Source organism: Heterocephalus glaber, unplaced genomic scaffold (genome assembly GCF_053883595.1).
Source record: "Heterocephalus glaber isolate CG9 unplaced genomic scaffold, H.glaber_assembly_v1.0 deba00001565, whole genome shotgun sequence".
Taxonomy (NCBI): domain Eukaryota; kingdom Metazoa; phylum Chordata; class Mammalia; order Rodentia; family Bathyergidae; genus Heterocephalus; species Heterocephalus glaber.
This window is the reverse complement of record NW_028258352.1, coordinates 157,966-173,145: the sequence shown is the minus strand read 5'-3', so window position 1 is coordinate 173,145 and position 15,180 is coordinate 157,966. Positions and strand designations below refer to the sequence as shown.

At 37.7% G+C, this 15,180-nt stretch overlaps 1 protein-coding gene across 16 annotated transcripts in view; it reads right to left on the bottom strand.

Annotated features, from left to right (window-relative positions):
* LOC101705037 (cytospin-B) overlaps positions 1-15,180 on the bottom strand; it is a 394,241-nt gene that overhangs the window by 240,441 nt on the left and 138,620 nt on the right. The window lies entirely within an intron of this gene.

The window sequence follows — 15,180 nt, the reverse complement described above, 5'->3', positions numbered from 1 at the left end:
TTCCTGAATATTTTCAATCTGAGGTTGGTTGGATCCACAGATGCAAAACTTGCCAGTGTGGAAGGTCGACTGTGTCATTTCATTTAATTAACTCTTTGAGACAGGTGTGATAAACTCCATCTTACAGGTAAAGAAACAAGCCCAAAGAGGCCAAGCAGCTTGTTCCAAATCACACATGACAGAGGCAAGAACATTTTCAGGATCATGTAACTAATTATGAAGAAAAAAGAGTTTCCTTGAGAAGCCAGGGCAAGTGTACAGGCTATTCTTGATGTGCTCAGGTATACACGAGTGCATGTGTAAAAACTGAAAATGGGCCACATAGCCTTGGATGAATAGAAGACTGGGAAAAACCTATAAGGAAATGGTCTGGGAAAATAATACTAAGAAGGAGCTAGGGTGGATTATAATGGTAAGGGCAAAAGCCACCTTGATACTCTCTCAGCTTTGATTTTATTTCTGTCTCCTTTTAGGCATATATACCCCAAAAGTTCTTTTTCCTGCAAAGTGTAGATCAAGCCTTAGCAAGAGGAAACTAAAGTCCAAGGAAATCATCAAAGAGCTTAAACTTCCTGGCCTAGGGAAATTCATCCTCAAACACTGAAATAACCTGTGAATGTGGTTATGAACTGCTATTAATAACCACTGAGAAATGATGAAACAAGTGCCAGAGGGAAACCAAAATGAGGAGGCTCTTCATGGCACGTTATAAATGATGTCCAAAGCATACTTTTTTTTTTGCCCCAAAGACAAGTTCTCGCTACATTGCCCAGGCTGGTCTCAAACTCATAGGCTCAAGTGATCCACCCACCTCAGCCTTCTGAGTGCTGGGACTACAGGCATACCACTGCACCTGGCTTTCCAAAATACACTCTTAAGACAAAAAGCACCCATGCAGAATGTGTCCATGTGTACTACCATTCATGTACAGAAAGAAAAGAGGACGTATGTTTGCTTCCATACACAATGAATAAACTCTAGAAAGATACCACTGCCTAGTATTGGTGCCCTGAATGGCTAGGCGAAGGAGCAGAAACTAAACATTTTACTATGACCCTCTACATTTTGAACGATGTGAATTTTATTACCTATTTAAACAATAAAAATTTTAAAATGTTTACTTGCTAAAAGACAAAGAGTTATATAACTAAAAACAAGGTTTGTTGTTTGTGGTGCTGTGGATGAACTCTGGGCCTCAAGCATACTAGGCAAGCACTCTACCACTGAGCTATATCCCCAAAATGAGGAGAGATTTTTAAAGGAATGGCTTATAAGGAGGCCTAGTGATTACCAGGAGTCAGTATGGATAAAACACAAAAAAGCACCACGAATAAAGCCAAAGCCTTTCTCCAAGGCCCTTCTAGCAGGCTTTTGTTTTGAAGTCCACAGACTTGACTACTTACAGTAACAGTACAGTGATAGTTGTGATGGATTAATTTGCTTAAGATCACACATCCAGGATGTGCTGAGCGAATGAAACTATGCCTATGCCCTCCCTTTTCCTATAGTCCATTTTTCCTATACTCTTATTGTTCCATTGACTGTACAAGTCTTCTGTTCCTCTGACATCAAACCCACATATAGTTCCTAAAATAATACATAGATTGTCAATGCATGTTGATTTAATTTATTAAAAACCTCATAGCTTAATGTTCCAAAATGAATTCTCACAGCATAAAATCAACTCTTCTGGGCTATCATTTGTGATTGATCAATAAAGACATATATCCCATCAAACAGTATTTAGAAAATTCCAGCAAGATTCCATTGCAGGAGAGATAGGTTATCAACAACACATACTTCAATTCTGACCATCTATATACTATAATTTACTTAGGGAAAGTACTTTCCATGGTATTAAAACTAATTTTTGAAGTAGAAATCAATACAGAAAAAAGACAATTCAGTGGCAAGCTCAGTAATCCAAACAAACTCTCAGCAACACAAAACACAACACTGAGAATCCAGTGTGTCAGCAGCCAGGAAAAGCAGCATAAGAGATCTGATCATGTTTTCCATTGAGGGACTCGAACATTTCAGAAGGTCACAGCCCAGTTCAAGGGCTGGAACTTTAATATTCCATGAATTCAGTGGAAAGACCTCCAGTTTCCCTTGCACCCAATGTGATAATTATGCAGAACCAGAAAAACGGAACCTTTTTCTGGAACATAAAGCTTGTTATACCATGGGATCCCACAATCTCTCCCTTTTCTCTTCTTCCATAGTGAAGCCTGAGGTACTGGCACATTGTTCTGACCATGAAACAGCTCCATTGAAGGAACAATATTCATGATCACTCTCTTAGAAAAACTAATAAATTAATGGAAGAAGCAAATTTAGAAGAAGCAAATCTAATTCAAAGACTTTAGTTATAATGTTCTAACAGGACAGACAGTCACATTGGAAAACATCTTGCCATCTGTCTTCTGTGATGTAGTCATATAGAGCTTGAGGTTTTACAATGACCCCTGGCATATTCATTCACAATGCATCATCTACATTTCAGATAGTAGACAGTAATTAGTTACTATCATAATCCGTCACTGATCATATGATCTCTATCCCTGAAATTTATTACTGTACTATGACTCCAGCACTTTCCCTGGAGCTTACTGTACTCATACTCTAGCACACATCGCAGCCCTTACTCTAACACACCCCAGCTCTCACTGTATTATTACTGCAACACATCCCCTAGCCTTTACTGTATTATTACTCCAGTGCATCATCCAGCCCTTACTGTATTACTACTCCAGCACATCCCCCGAGTCTTACTGTATTATTACTCCAGGACTTTCCCCCAGCCCTTACTGTATTACTTTAGCACATCCCAGCACTTATGTACTACTGCTAGAGCACATCCAAATCCTTTATTATTATTAGAGCACATCCAATCTTCTTTTCTGCCATAAATATCACTTGATTTAAGTGAACTGAAAACTAATACCAATGCTGTGGTTTTTATTTAACACTGTAGTAGGAGAGTAACGTATAATTGTTTTAAGAGTAATAAAGGAGAAAACATGCTGGGCATGGTGGCATACACCTGTAATCCCAGCACTTGGGAGGCTGAGGTAAGAGGATCACTGTGAGTTCCAGGCCAGCCTAGGTTACACAGTAAGTTCAAGGCCAGTTTGAACTACATATTGAAACCCTGTTTCAAAAAAAATAAATAAATAAAGGAGAAAACAATATTGAATTCTATTGGAGTGTTCAGCTATATTATATTTATTTAACATAATGACTGGGTTGACTTTATAATATTGAATCTTTGTTCCCTTCTAATTTCCAAAGTAGACTTAAAAAGTTTTAGTACTAGAAAAAGTTGTGTATTCCATTAATAACTGACTTTTCATCTTGTCATCATGAATAAGATTTCCTTCTTTCCTCTGGCTTCTAAGAAACTATGACTCTCCAATATGTGCTTCTAGCTTAACTTTCTATTTTTCTTCATTTCCTCACTTACTGTATTTTTATATTCTTGCATGTACCTCTGGAACACTTCTCAGATTCTTTCCTATAGTAAGAAACACTTATAAAAAATGTGCAAGTCCCCTTGCTTTTCTTAATAAATGTTTCACAAAATGTCCTCTCAATTACCTGTTTGATTAAAATAAACCTAGCTGATGGGTATGCTGGGTGTTTATAAGTCCCTTTCTGCATGCTAAAGCTCTAGGAAGTGGCACAGTGACCCTGCAGAAGCAGAGGACCTATGCAGGCCTGCAGTCAACTGAGAGCACTACACACCTTCCCTCGGCCTTTCCAAATGTCAGCATTTCCAGAATGAGAAGTCACTTTCTCATCACCAGAGGCAAGAGATCTGGGTTTTTGATAATGCAAACTAGAATAACACATTTAATTGGCTTAAAATATATGATAGTAAGAAAGCTTCCACTTGGGTTAAAGGTGTAGCTCAGTGGTAGAGTGTGAATCTAGCATGCATGAAGTCCTGCAAAAAAAAAAAAAAAAAAAGGAAAAGAAGAAAGCTCCTGAGCCTGTCTTTCCCTCCCTTCTCCAGGTGGAGGGGCAGCATGGTAGTTGAGTACAGGCAGTACAAGGAGGTCAGAGAACCATGAAGAGGCATAGGGTAGTGGGCCTGAGGCTGAAGGGTGGAGGCAGCAGGTAGGAGAACGACTGTAACTGACTGCATGAAGCACCTAGGCAAATAAACTGAAGATAAAGAGAGCCATGTTTCTTACTCCCAAAGATGATAGTTATAGAGAAAGGGGTTAAAGTTCGAAAGAATTCTGAAATGTTGGATTGAAATTGGACAGTAATTTCATAATATATACATGCTATAATAATGTTGTATTTTAATATATTTATAAAACATAAGTAGAATGGTTATATATTTATATTATTGTGTAATGTGTAAATATGCCATATGATTATATATAATTTATAAGTATACATATGTAATGTGTTATATATGTGTATATACAGTAAAACTTATAATCAATTACTATTATGAATAACATCTGGGCCCCAGGGGAACATTTCAATTCTCTTTTCTTTCTCCTTGAAACCTGAAGGACTATGTCCGGATGCTGTGAAGGTCTGTGAGTTGTATTGCCGCCCACTCTGGAATGGAGCCTAATTTGGAGAGCAGAGTGCAAAGCTGGGAAACAACTTCCTAAGAAACAATGACAAGTAATTTTAATTTGTTAAATTGGTCTCAGATAAGACAAATACAACAGATTTTTCCACTTGGCCAGAGGTGCAGAGCATTTATTAAGTCTATTTTCTTTCTCATCTTCTCATCCCAACAAATGCTTCTAGAATATTCACAAATCCCCCTGCAGTATCTGCAACAGCTGCCAGGGTGACTGAGGAATATTTTGCAACCTAAGCAATTGTTATTACTCTCAAAGTTATATATATGCAAATCTAGACATAACATGAGTCAAGGGTAATTTTGGGGAAAAATATCCTAATGAGGTAGAGGTAAAGCCTAAACACTGGGCAAGATGGTCTGCAAAACAAGACAAGTAGGTTCTTTCTCTTTTTAACTGCCATAATTCCTAAGTGGGAGATTCTATTAAAAAATATAGTTTAAAGGGAAGAAATACATTTTATTAAAATACCTACATTTCAGGTTCTACTATAGGTACTTAGATATTTCATTTTGTTTAATTCACACAATTCTATGATAAAGATCGGCTTCATTTTATAGACAAGGAAATAATATAGATAAGAGCAGAAATTAATGAAGTTGAAAACAAAAACAATAAATATTAATAAAACAAAATGCTAGTCCTTTAAAAGAAAGAGAGGTACCTGAAGACTGGTTGTGGTAATGAGGCCCAAGGGTACACCTAGGAAGCATCTAATAAATGTGTTGGTTTCTGATCAATGCCCCACTGGAAAGTGTGTTGTCCATCATACTAAGACAGTGAAGAGAGAGACTTCAAAATAAGAAGGAAGTGGCAAGTGGCACTTTCTCCCTGAGCCCTGACTCACTGCATGGGAAGGGCAATTCAAACCTTCAGATGCACCGAGACCACTGGCAACCCCAGAAGCCTCCAAAGAGAAGTGCATCAGTGGAACAGAGCAGTGGACACATCAGACTGCAGTGGCTGGCTGTATTTGATGCTATCGCTGTTGCTGATTATACTACTTTAGCCAAGGTGACATAGTTGTTCTAATCCTTTATTCTTCCTTGTGTGCCAAGACTGAGATTGCCTAAGGGTCATAAATACTACTATAGGCCAGTGCCAAAGAACCGGAGGATAGGCCAAATATGCAGTAACTTCTCATCCCCAAGAAATTGAAGAGATAGGATCTTGCAACAGACTCAAAACCTCAAAGCCAGCTACACCTGGAAGACATCCTAAGGGTTCTAAAACCTAATAATAAAGCTACATGCCATAAGGAATTTACAAGCATTAACTTGGGAATTAAACTAAAAAAGAAAAAAGAATGAGAAGACACTTAAGCAAGATGCAGCTCCAAACCTCCAGCTCACAAAAGGTAAACTCAGGGGGCAACAAGGTAGAACAGTTCAAAACTGTGGTAACAGTGGAAGTAACAAAGCAGATGAATGAGGCTTTAAAAAAATCGAAGCAGAAATAGTTTCTCAGATAAGTACAGAGATGGTGACTATAATGAAAGACATGGTTAGTGATTCTAAAGCAGATACAGATTTTTTAAAAATAGAGGAGCTTTGGAAAATGATGGAAACCATGAATGCCCAACACAGGAAAGAAATGGAATCCATGAAACAGATTCAAATACATATCTAGGAGTTTGAAAATTCCACTGAAGGTATATGCAGCAGAATGAGCCACTGTGAGAATAGAATATCAGATATAGAAGATAGGATTGCAGTTAGTGACCATGAAAAAAACACTTCTTAAAAATAGCCAGGACCATGAAAAATCAATCAAACAGGTGCTAGATGATTCAAAGAAAAATAACGTAGGATTGATGGGAGTCAATAAAAAGCAGGAGATAGTGCAAACAACATAAAAACCTGTTCACAGAAGTAATGGCAGAAATACTCACCAAGAAGGGAAAAAGAATTTGACATAGAGACAAGTGAGGCATATAGACTCCAATTATCTATGATCAAAAACACCAAGACACAAAATAGTCAAGATTCCAGAAATTCAACACAAGAGCAGCATATTAAAAGCTGTTAGAGAAAAGAAACAAATCACCTATAAAGGAAAGCCCATCAGATTCATGGCAGACTTATCAACACAAACCCTCAGGTCAAGGAAAGCTTGGAGTGAAGTATTTCAAGCCCCAAAAGAAAAGAACCTCCAACCCAGATTGATGTACCCCACAAAACTATCTTTCAAAATTGATGGAGAAATAAGATACTTCTATGACAAAGAATACCTGAAGAAATTCATGACCATTAAACTAGCACTCCAAAATGTACTGAAGGACATTCTAGAAAGACGTAAGAGGACTACAACTCCATGAGCCTCAACAGAATGAATCCACCAGATAAGGCAAGCAATTAAACAGAGGGGACAAAAAAGGGAACCAACAAGAGGAAAATAACACGATAAGGATAAGTCAATACATATCAGTTACAACCATTGATGTAAATGTTCTCAATTCACCAATCAAAAGAAACAGACTGGCAGGCTGGGGATTTAGCTCAGTGGTTCCGGTGCCTGCCTTGCAAGTGCAAGGTCCTGAGTTTGATCCCTGGTACAAAAGAAAAAAAAAAAGGAAAGAAACAGACTGGCAGAATGAATCAAGAAGCAAGATCCAACAATATGCTGCATATAAGAAACACATTTAATTCAAACAGAAATTCATAGACTGAAAGCCAGAGGATGGAAAATAATACTCCATGAGACAGGAAACCAAAACAAGAAGAAAAAGTGGATTTCAAGCCAAGACTTATTAATAGAGATAAAGAAGGTCACTGAATCCTTGTAAAGGGAAGAGGAAGAGATAGCAATCATAAATATATATGCACCAAATATCAGCACACCTAACTATATACAACAAATATTAAAGAACATGAAAAATCAATTAAGCACTAATACAGTTGTAATGGGAGACCTCAATACGCCACTCTCACAAATAGATCACAAATAGACAAAAAATCAACAACAAAAAAAAGCAGAACTGAACAAACTTATGAACAAATGGACTTAGTAAATATCTACAGAGTGTTGCACCCTTCAACATCAGAATACACATTCTTCTCAGCTGCACATGGGACATTCTCCAAAATAGACCACATTCTAGCTCATAGAACATGCTTAAGTAAATGCAAAGGAACTGAAATTATCCCATGCATATTATCATATCATTGTGCAAAGAAATTAGAAGTCAATGACAAAAGAAACCACAAGAATTTAAAAACACATGGAAATTTAAAAACACCCTCCTGAATAACTTATGGGTCACAGATTAAATTAAAAAAGAAATTAGACACTTTCTACAATTAAATTATAATGCCAATACAACATACCAGAACTTATGGGATGCAATGAAAGCAGTCTTATGAGGGAAATTTATAGTGGTGAATTCCCATACCAGAAAAACAGAATGAGCTCAAACAACCTAACATTGAATCTCAAACTTCTAGAAATAGAAGAGCAAGTCAAGCCCAAAGCTCATATGAGGGAGGAAATTATAAAGATCAGAGCAGAAATTAATGCAACGGAGACTAAGAAAACAATACAAAGAATCGATGAAAAGAGTTGGTTCTTTGAAAGATTAAATAAAATTGACAAACTCTTAGCCAACCTTATCAAAAAAAAAGGAAAGACTCAAATCTATGCAGTTAGGAATGAAAAGGGTGAAATCACATTCTGCAGAAATTCAGCAACTCATCAATACCTACTTGGAGAATCTCTGTTCTAATAAGATGGAAAACAGAGAAGAAATGGACAGATTCTTAGATACATATAGATACAAAGCTGAGTCAAAAATATATAAAATTTCTAAATAAACCAGTACCAGTCAATGCAATTGAAGATGTAATGAAAAACCTACTAACAAAGAAAATCCCAGGCCCTGATGGATTCACTGCTAAATTCTACAAGAAATTTAGAGAAGACCTAATGCTGCTACTTCTCAAATTCTTTAATGAAACTGAAAAAGAAGCAATACTCCCAAATTCATTCCTGGAAGCAAGCACTGTACCAAAACCAGAGAAGGACCCAATCAGAAAAGAGAACTACAGGCCAATCTCCCTAATGAATATATATGCAAAAATCCTCTCAATAAGATACTGGCAAACAGAATGTAGCAAATCATCAAGGATATTATACACTCTGACCAAGTAGGATTCATCCTAGGGATGCTGGGATGGTTCAACACACACAAATCAATAAATGTAATACACTTTATTAACAGCCAAGGACAAAATCTGTATGATCACCTCAATAGATGCAGAAAAAGCATTCATGATAAAAACCCTACAGAAAATTAGAATAGATGGTCCTTATCTCAATCTGATAAAAGCCATCTATGACAAACCAACTGCCATAATCATACTAAATGGACAAAACCTAAAAGCTTTCACTCTAATATCAGGAACAAGACAAGGATGTCCACTGTCACCACTCTTGTTCAATATAGTTGTGGAAACATTAGCCATAGCAATTAGATGAGAAAGAAATAAAAAGAATAAGGATAGGAAAGGAAGAAGTTAAATTATCATTATTTCTGGATGACATAATACTCTACATAGAAGACCCTAAAAACTCCACCAAAGACTTTAAGATTTAATAACCAAATTCAGTAGCATATCTTGATATCAAGTCAACACTCAAAAATCTAGCATTTCTGTACACAAATAACAAACTCACTGAGAGAGAAATTAGGGAAACAACACCTTTCACAATAGCATCCAAAATAATGAAATACCTAGGAATCTATCTAATGAAGGAATTAAAAAACTCTACGTTGAAAACTACAGTACTCTGAAAAAAAGAGATCAAAGAGGATATCAGAAAATGTAAAGAGATCCCTTATTCTTGGGTAGGAAGAACCAATATAGTGAAAATGGCATACTTCCAAAATTGCTATACAGATTTAATGCAAGCCCAATGAAAATTCCAATAGCATATCTCACAAAATCAGAGAAAACAATCCTAAAGAACTAGACTACCAAAAGCAATTCTGGGAAAGCCAGGGGACATCACAATCCCTGACTTGAAATTATACTACAAAGCTACCATGACAAAAACATCATGGTACTGGGAGGAAATTAAAAAGATCAGAGCAGAGGGCCAGGGATTTAGCTCAGCAGCATAGTGCCTGTGTGGCAAGCTTGAGGTCCTGAGTTTGATCCCTGGTACAAGAAAAGAAAAGAAAGAAAGAGAGAGAGAAAGAAAGAAAGAAAGAAAGAAAGAAAGAAAGAAAGAAAGAAAGAAAAAGAAAGAAAAGGAAAGGAAAGAAAGAAAAGAAAGAAAGGGCTGGGGATTTAGCTCAGTGGTTCTGCTGCCTGCCTCGCAAGCTCAAGGTCCCAAGTTCAATCCCCAGTACCAAAAATAAATACATAAATAAATAAAGATCAGAGCAGAATTCAATGCAATGGAGACTAAGAGAACTATACAAAAAAATCAATGAAGCAAAGAGTTGGTTCTTCAAAAGAATAAACAAAATTGACAAACCCTTAGCCAACCTTACCAGAAAAAAAAAAGGAAAGAAAAGGCCCAAATCCATGCAATTAGGAATGAAAAGGATGAAATTACAACACAACCACCAGAAATCCAGGGGATCATCAATACCTAATTCCAGAACCTATACACCAATAAGATGGACAACACAGAAGAAATGGACAGATTCCTAGATACATATGAATTACCAAAGTTGAATGAAGATCTAAAAATTCTAAACAACCCAATATCAATCAATGAAATTGAAAACGTAATTAAAAACTTACCAACTAAGAACAGCCTGGGTCTGATGGCTTCACTGCCGAATTCTACAAGACACTTAGAGAGGAACTACTGCCACTACTGTTTAACCTCTTCAGTGAAATTGAAAGGGAAGCAATACTTCCAAATTCATTCCTGGAAGCAAGCATCATCTTGATCCAAAAGCAGAGAAAGACCCAACTGAAAAAGAGAACTATAGGCCAATCTCACTAGTAAACATAGATGCAAAAATCCTCAATAAGATACTGGCAAATGAATGCAGAAGATCATCAAGATCATACACCCTGACCAAGTGGGATTCATCCCAGGGATGCAGGGATGGCTCAACATAGTAGAGCCCAGGACAAAAACCATATGATCATCTCAATAGACGCCGAAAAAGTGCTTGACAAAATCCAACACCCATACATGATAAAAACCCTACAGAAAATTGGAATAGACAGTCTTCTATCTCAAAATCTGATAAAATCCATTGTCGGGAGCAATGCTACATAATTTCAGGGAAAAATCATTTGATTAGCCTAGTTCTCCTGCCTACAGCCCAGCTATGGAATTCCGAGACATAATTGCATTTTGGCCTCCGGTCACAACTGAGACCTCAATGATCCGGTGATGCTGTGATTCTCCAGGACAAGAAACATCCTGGGAGCTGAAAACACCCTGGGAGGAACAAAACATCCACTCAGTTCCTCATTGTTCTTGGACCTTTACCATCTTGTTTATGCGGATGTACTGAACTCTCTGCAAGCCATTTGTTACCTTTGTTTCTCCCGAAGTACTGAATAAAAGGTGCAGTAAGCTGGGGGCTTTTGTCTTTGCTGCCCTGAGCAGCACTGATCAGACCCAAAGCTCAGCTTCTTCTCAGTCTCATTTTTGTACCTTTCCTGTAATTCGCCGTGTGCTGCCGTGGCTTGCAGGAGACCCGGACTCACTGCAGGGGTTCTGGTAACGTCCCCTTCCCCTGTTCCCTACAATCCATCTATAAAAAACCAACAGCTAACATCATACTAAATGGTCAAAAATTGAAATCCTTCACCACTCCTGTTCAATATAGTTCTGGAAACATTAGCTGCAGCAATTAGACAAGAGAAAGAAATAAAAGGAATAAAGATCGGAAATAAGTTAAATTATTATTTGCAGATGACATGATACTCTATATAGAAGACCCCAAGAACTCCACCAAAAGTCTTCTAGATTTAGTAACCAAATTCAGAGGAGTAGCTGGATACAAGGTCAACACACAAAAATCAATAGCCTTTTTCTACATGAACAACAGACTCAGGGAAAGAGGAACTGAAGAAACAACTCCCTTCACAATAGCATCCAAAAAACTGAAATACCTAGGAATCAACCTAACGAAAGAAATCAAAGACTTCTACTCTGAAAACCACAGCACTTTGAAAAAAGCAATTGAAGACAATATCAGAAAATGGAAAGATATCCCTTGCTCCTGGGTAGGAAGAACCAATATAGTGAAAATAGTCATACTTCCAAAACTGCTCTATAGATTCAACGCAATCCCAATTGAAATGTCAACAGCATACTTCACAGACCTGAGAAAATAATCCAAAAATTCATTTGGAGCCAGAAGAGACCTAGAATAGCAAAAGCAATTCTAGGCAACAAAGACAAGGTGGGGGTATCACAATCCCCAACTTGAAACTATGCTACAAAGCTACTGTGATAAAAACAGCATGGTACTGGCAAAGAAACAGACCTGACGACCAGTGGAACAGATTAGAAGAAGCAGGAACAACTCCAGACGTATTCAGTCACCTCCTCTTTCACAAAGGAGCCAAACACCTTCACTGGAGGAAAGACAGCCTCTTTAATTAACGGTGCTGGAAAAATTAGGTTTTAACTTGCCAAAGATTAAAACTAGACCTATATCTCTCACTGTGCACTAAACTAAAATCAAAATGGATCAAAGATCTAAACATTAAAACAGAAACACTAAACCAGCTGGAAGTGAAGTTAGGTAGAACTCTTGAAGACACTGGTATTGGAAAAGATTTCAGAAAAAAAACCTCAGTCACACATGAACTAGCACAAAAACTCAACAAGTGGGATCTCACCTTATTAAAAAGCTTCTTCACAGCAAGAGAAACCACTAAGAGTGAAGAGACAACCTACAATGTGGGAAAAATTTTTTTACCAGCTATTCCTCAGACAAAGGTCTACTATCTAAAATATATAAAGAACTTTTTAAAAAAATCAGACCTCCCAAATTTAAAGACCCAGTCCAAAAATGGGCATCTGAAATGAACAGACATTTCTCAGACAAAGAAGTAGAAACAGCAAATAAACATGTGAAAAATGTTCAACATCACTGGTCATTCAAGAGATGCAAATGAAAACAACGCTGAGATTGCACCTCACACCAGAAAGAATGGCTGCTATCAAGAAATTAATCAATAGGGCCGGGGATTTAGCTCAGTGGTTTTGCCGCCTGCTGTGCAAGCACAAGGACCCGAGTTCCATCCCCGGTACCAAAAACAACAACAACAACATCAACAAAAATAAATAAAATGACTTGTTTCTACTCAGAAAAAAAAAGAAAGAAATTAATCAATAACAAATTGCTGTTGGGGCTGTGAGGAAAAAGGAACCCTTCTCCACTGTTGGTGGGAGTATAGATTGGTGCAATCACCAGACTGTGGAAATCAGTATGGAGATACCTAAAAAAAACTAGGATTAAAGGTCCCATTTGATCCAGCTATTCCCGTGCTGGGTTTTGAAGCACACCACAATGATATATGTGCACCCATGTTTACAGTGGCAATTTGTAATAGCTAAATCTTGGAAACAGCCCAATTGCCCATCAACTGGGCACTAGATAAAGAAGATGTGGGGTTTTTTTATTGTTATAGTTTCTAGTTTATTATGAAAAGATTCTTCAGTATATACATAAGAACCAAAAATAGCAGTTTACCAATTCCACCTTCCCAACACACACATACACACACACACACATACACACACACAGGCATATCAACAATATCAGTGTTCCTTTGCAGTACCTAGAAAAACTGTCTCCCCTCCCCCCAGACAAATGGCTAGCTGCAAGACTGCAGAAGAGGATCAATCTATGTATCTTGTATTTACATATTTTGAGGCAGTGTGATAAATCTCTTTCAACATAATAGTCTATTCATTTAAAAGTCGTATGACTAGATTCCTTCCCCCATGGCTAAGAAAGAATCTTGTTTTTTCCTCACTTGCAGGTGAGGATACTGAGATTCCAAAATCAGAAAGCCAGGACTAACTACGATCCAGGTCAGTGGCTCTACTTTACCAGCAACACACATATCAGAATTACTGGTTTTTAAATCTACACTTGTAAAACCCTAATGTGAAGGTCTAAGTATAGTCCAGGTGTATCTTTAAAAGAGGACCACTTGTTTTTGTTTTTTTTTTTTGTATTGGGGATCGAACTCGGGTCCTTGTGCTTGTGAGGCAGGCGACGGGACCACTGGGCTAAATCCCCAGCCCAAACCAAAACGTGCAAAAGAGGACCACTTGTGACCACAGCTACAAATAATATTGAATGCTCAGTATTGATGAGCAAGAGGTTACATCATTCCTCCCCCCCCACCACCACCATTTTTAATGGCTACATAAAACCAGGCACATAGTTCACTTTTATTAATAACCAAGTGGGTACTATATTCACAGTGCCCAATGTTCACTTTAAAACTTCATGTGGAGTGCTGGCGGCAATGTTCCTTTATGCATTAAATCCCACACTGTGCTTCATGAAATAGTTTGTAATAGAAATAACTCACCATAATCCCCCTCTGCCATGAGATAAGTAGCTTGGTCTGCCAAGTATTGATGAAGAGAAGAAAGGGCAGTAAATCAGTGAACCAAAATCTTACGGTAGAGATAACCAAGTATAATTACCATACCCAAAGGAAAACTGGCCCATCTCCATCTGTAATTAGACTAGCATGAACACCACCTAATCATGTTACAACAGAAATCATCACTCAACATCAGTCCTTAGAAGTCACAATTAGTTGGGTCAAAGTTATTTTTCCTTGCAAAACAAAAGTGGCAGTGTATACAACTTGTCCTTCACCAAGGCTATATGGAAGAAACCTGAATTAACAATAGAGAACAAAAGATTTACATGATTGATTTGGGTGCCACAGACATTGAAATAACTATTCCTGTTGGTTACCAGAAATTATTCTCCCCACAACAAAAATAGATTTAGAGCGTGATAAAGTTAAGTCAAAGATCTTTTTCTCAACAGCTCAGCCAATTCTTCCCTGATGTGCTGTATAGAAACCTCATCTCTTTTCAGCTCTGCTTGCTTCAGTGCTTCCTGGTAGATCTCTTTTGCTTGTGTGTATTGTTCTCTGTGTACCAAAATTGCAGCTAGATTACTGAGTACCATGTGCAGCTCAGGATGATTTATCTGTCTTGCCAGATCTAGTGCTCTTTGCATATAAACATAGGCCTCATCAAAGTGGCCCTGTGCATCCAAGGTAGTAGCCAGGTCATTCATCAACACAACTGTCTGTGGGTGTCTTTCTTCTTGTATTTCTTCAGAAATCTGCAGAGCTTTTTCCTACATCCATTATGCCTGTGATGGCTGTTTGGAAAATAGAAAGTATCGTGCACAGGCATCTAGGCACATGCCCAGGAGGAGGTGGGTAATAGCTTTTTGTTCCACTCACATAACATCTTCTGCTAACTCCTTTTCTCTTTCAATTTTTTCCTCTAGAGTTGAAATGCAGAATTCATAGCCAGCAAGAGCAAATTCTTATCTATTCTGAGCAGCATAGATACTGTCCAGCTTCAGGGAGATTTCAAT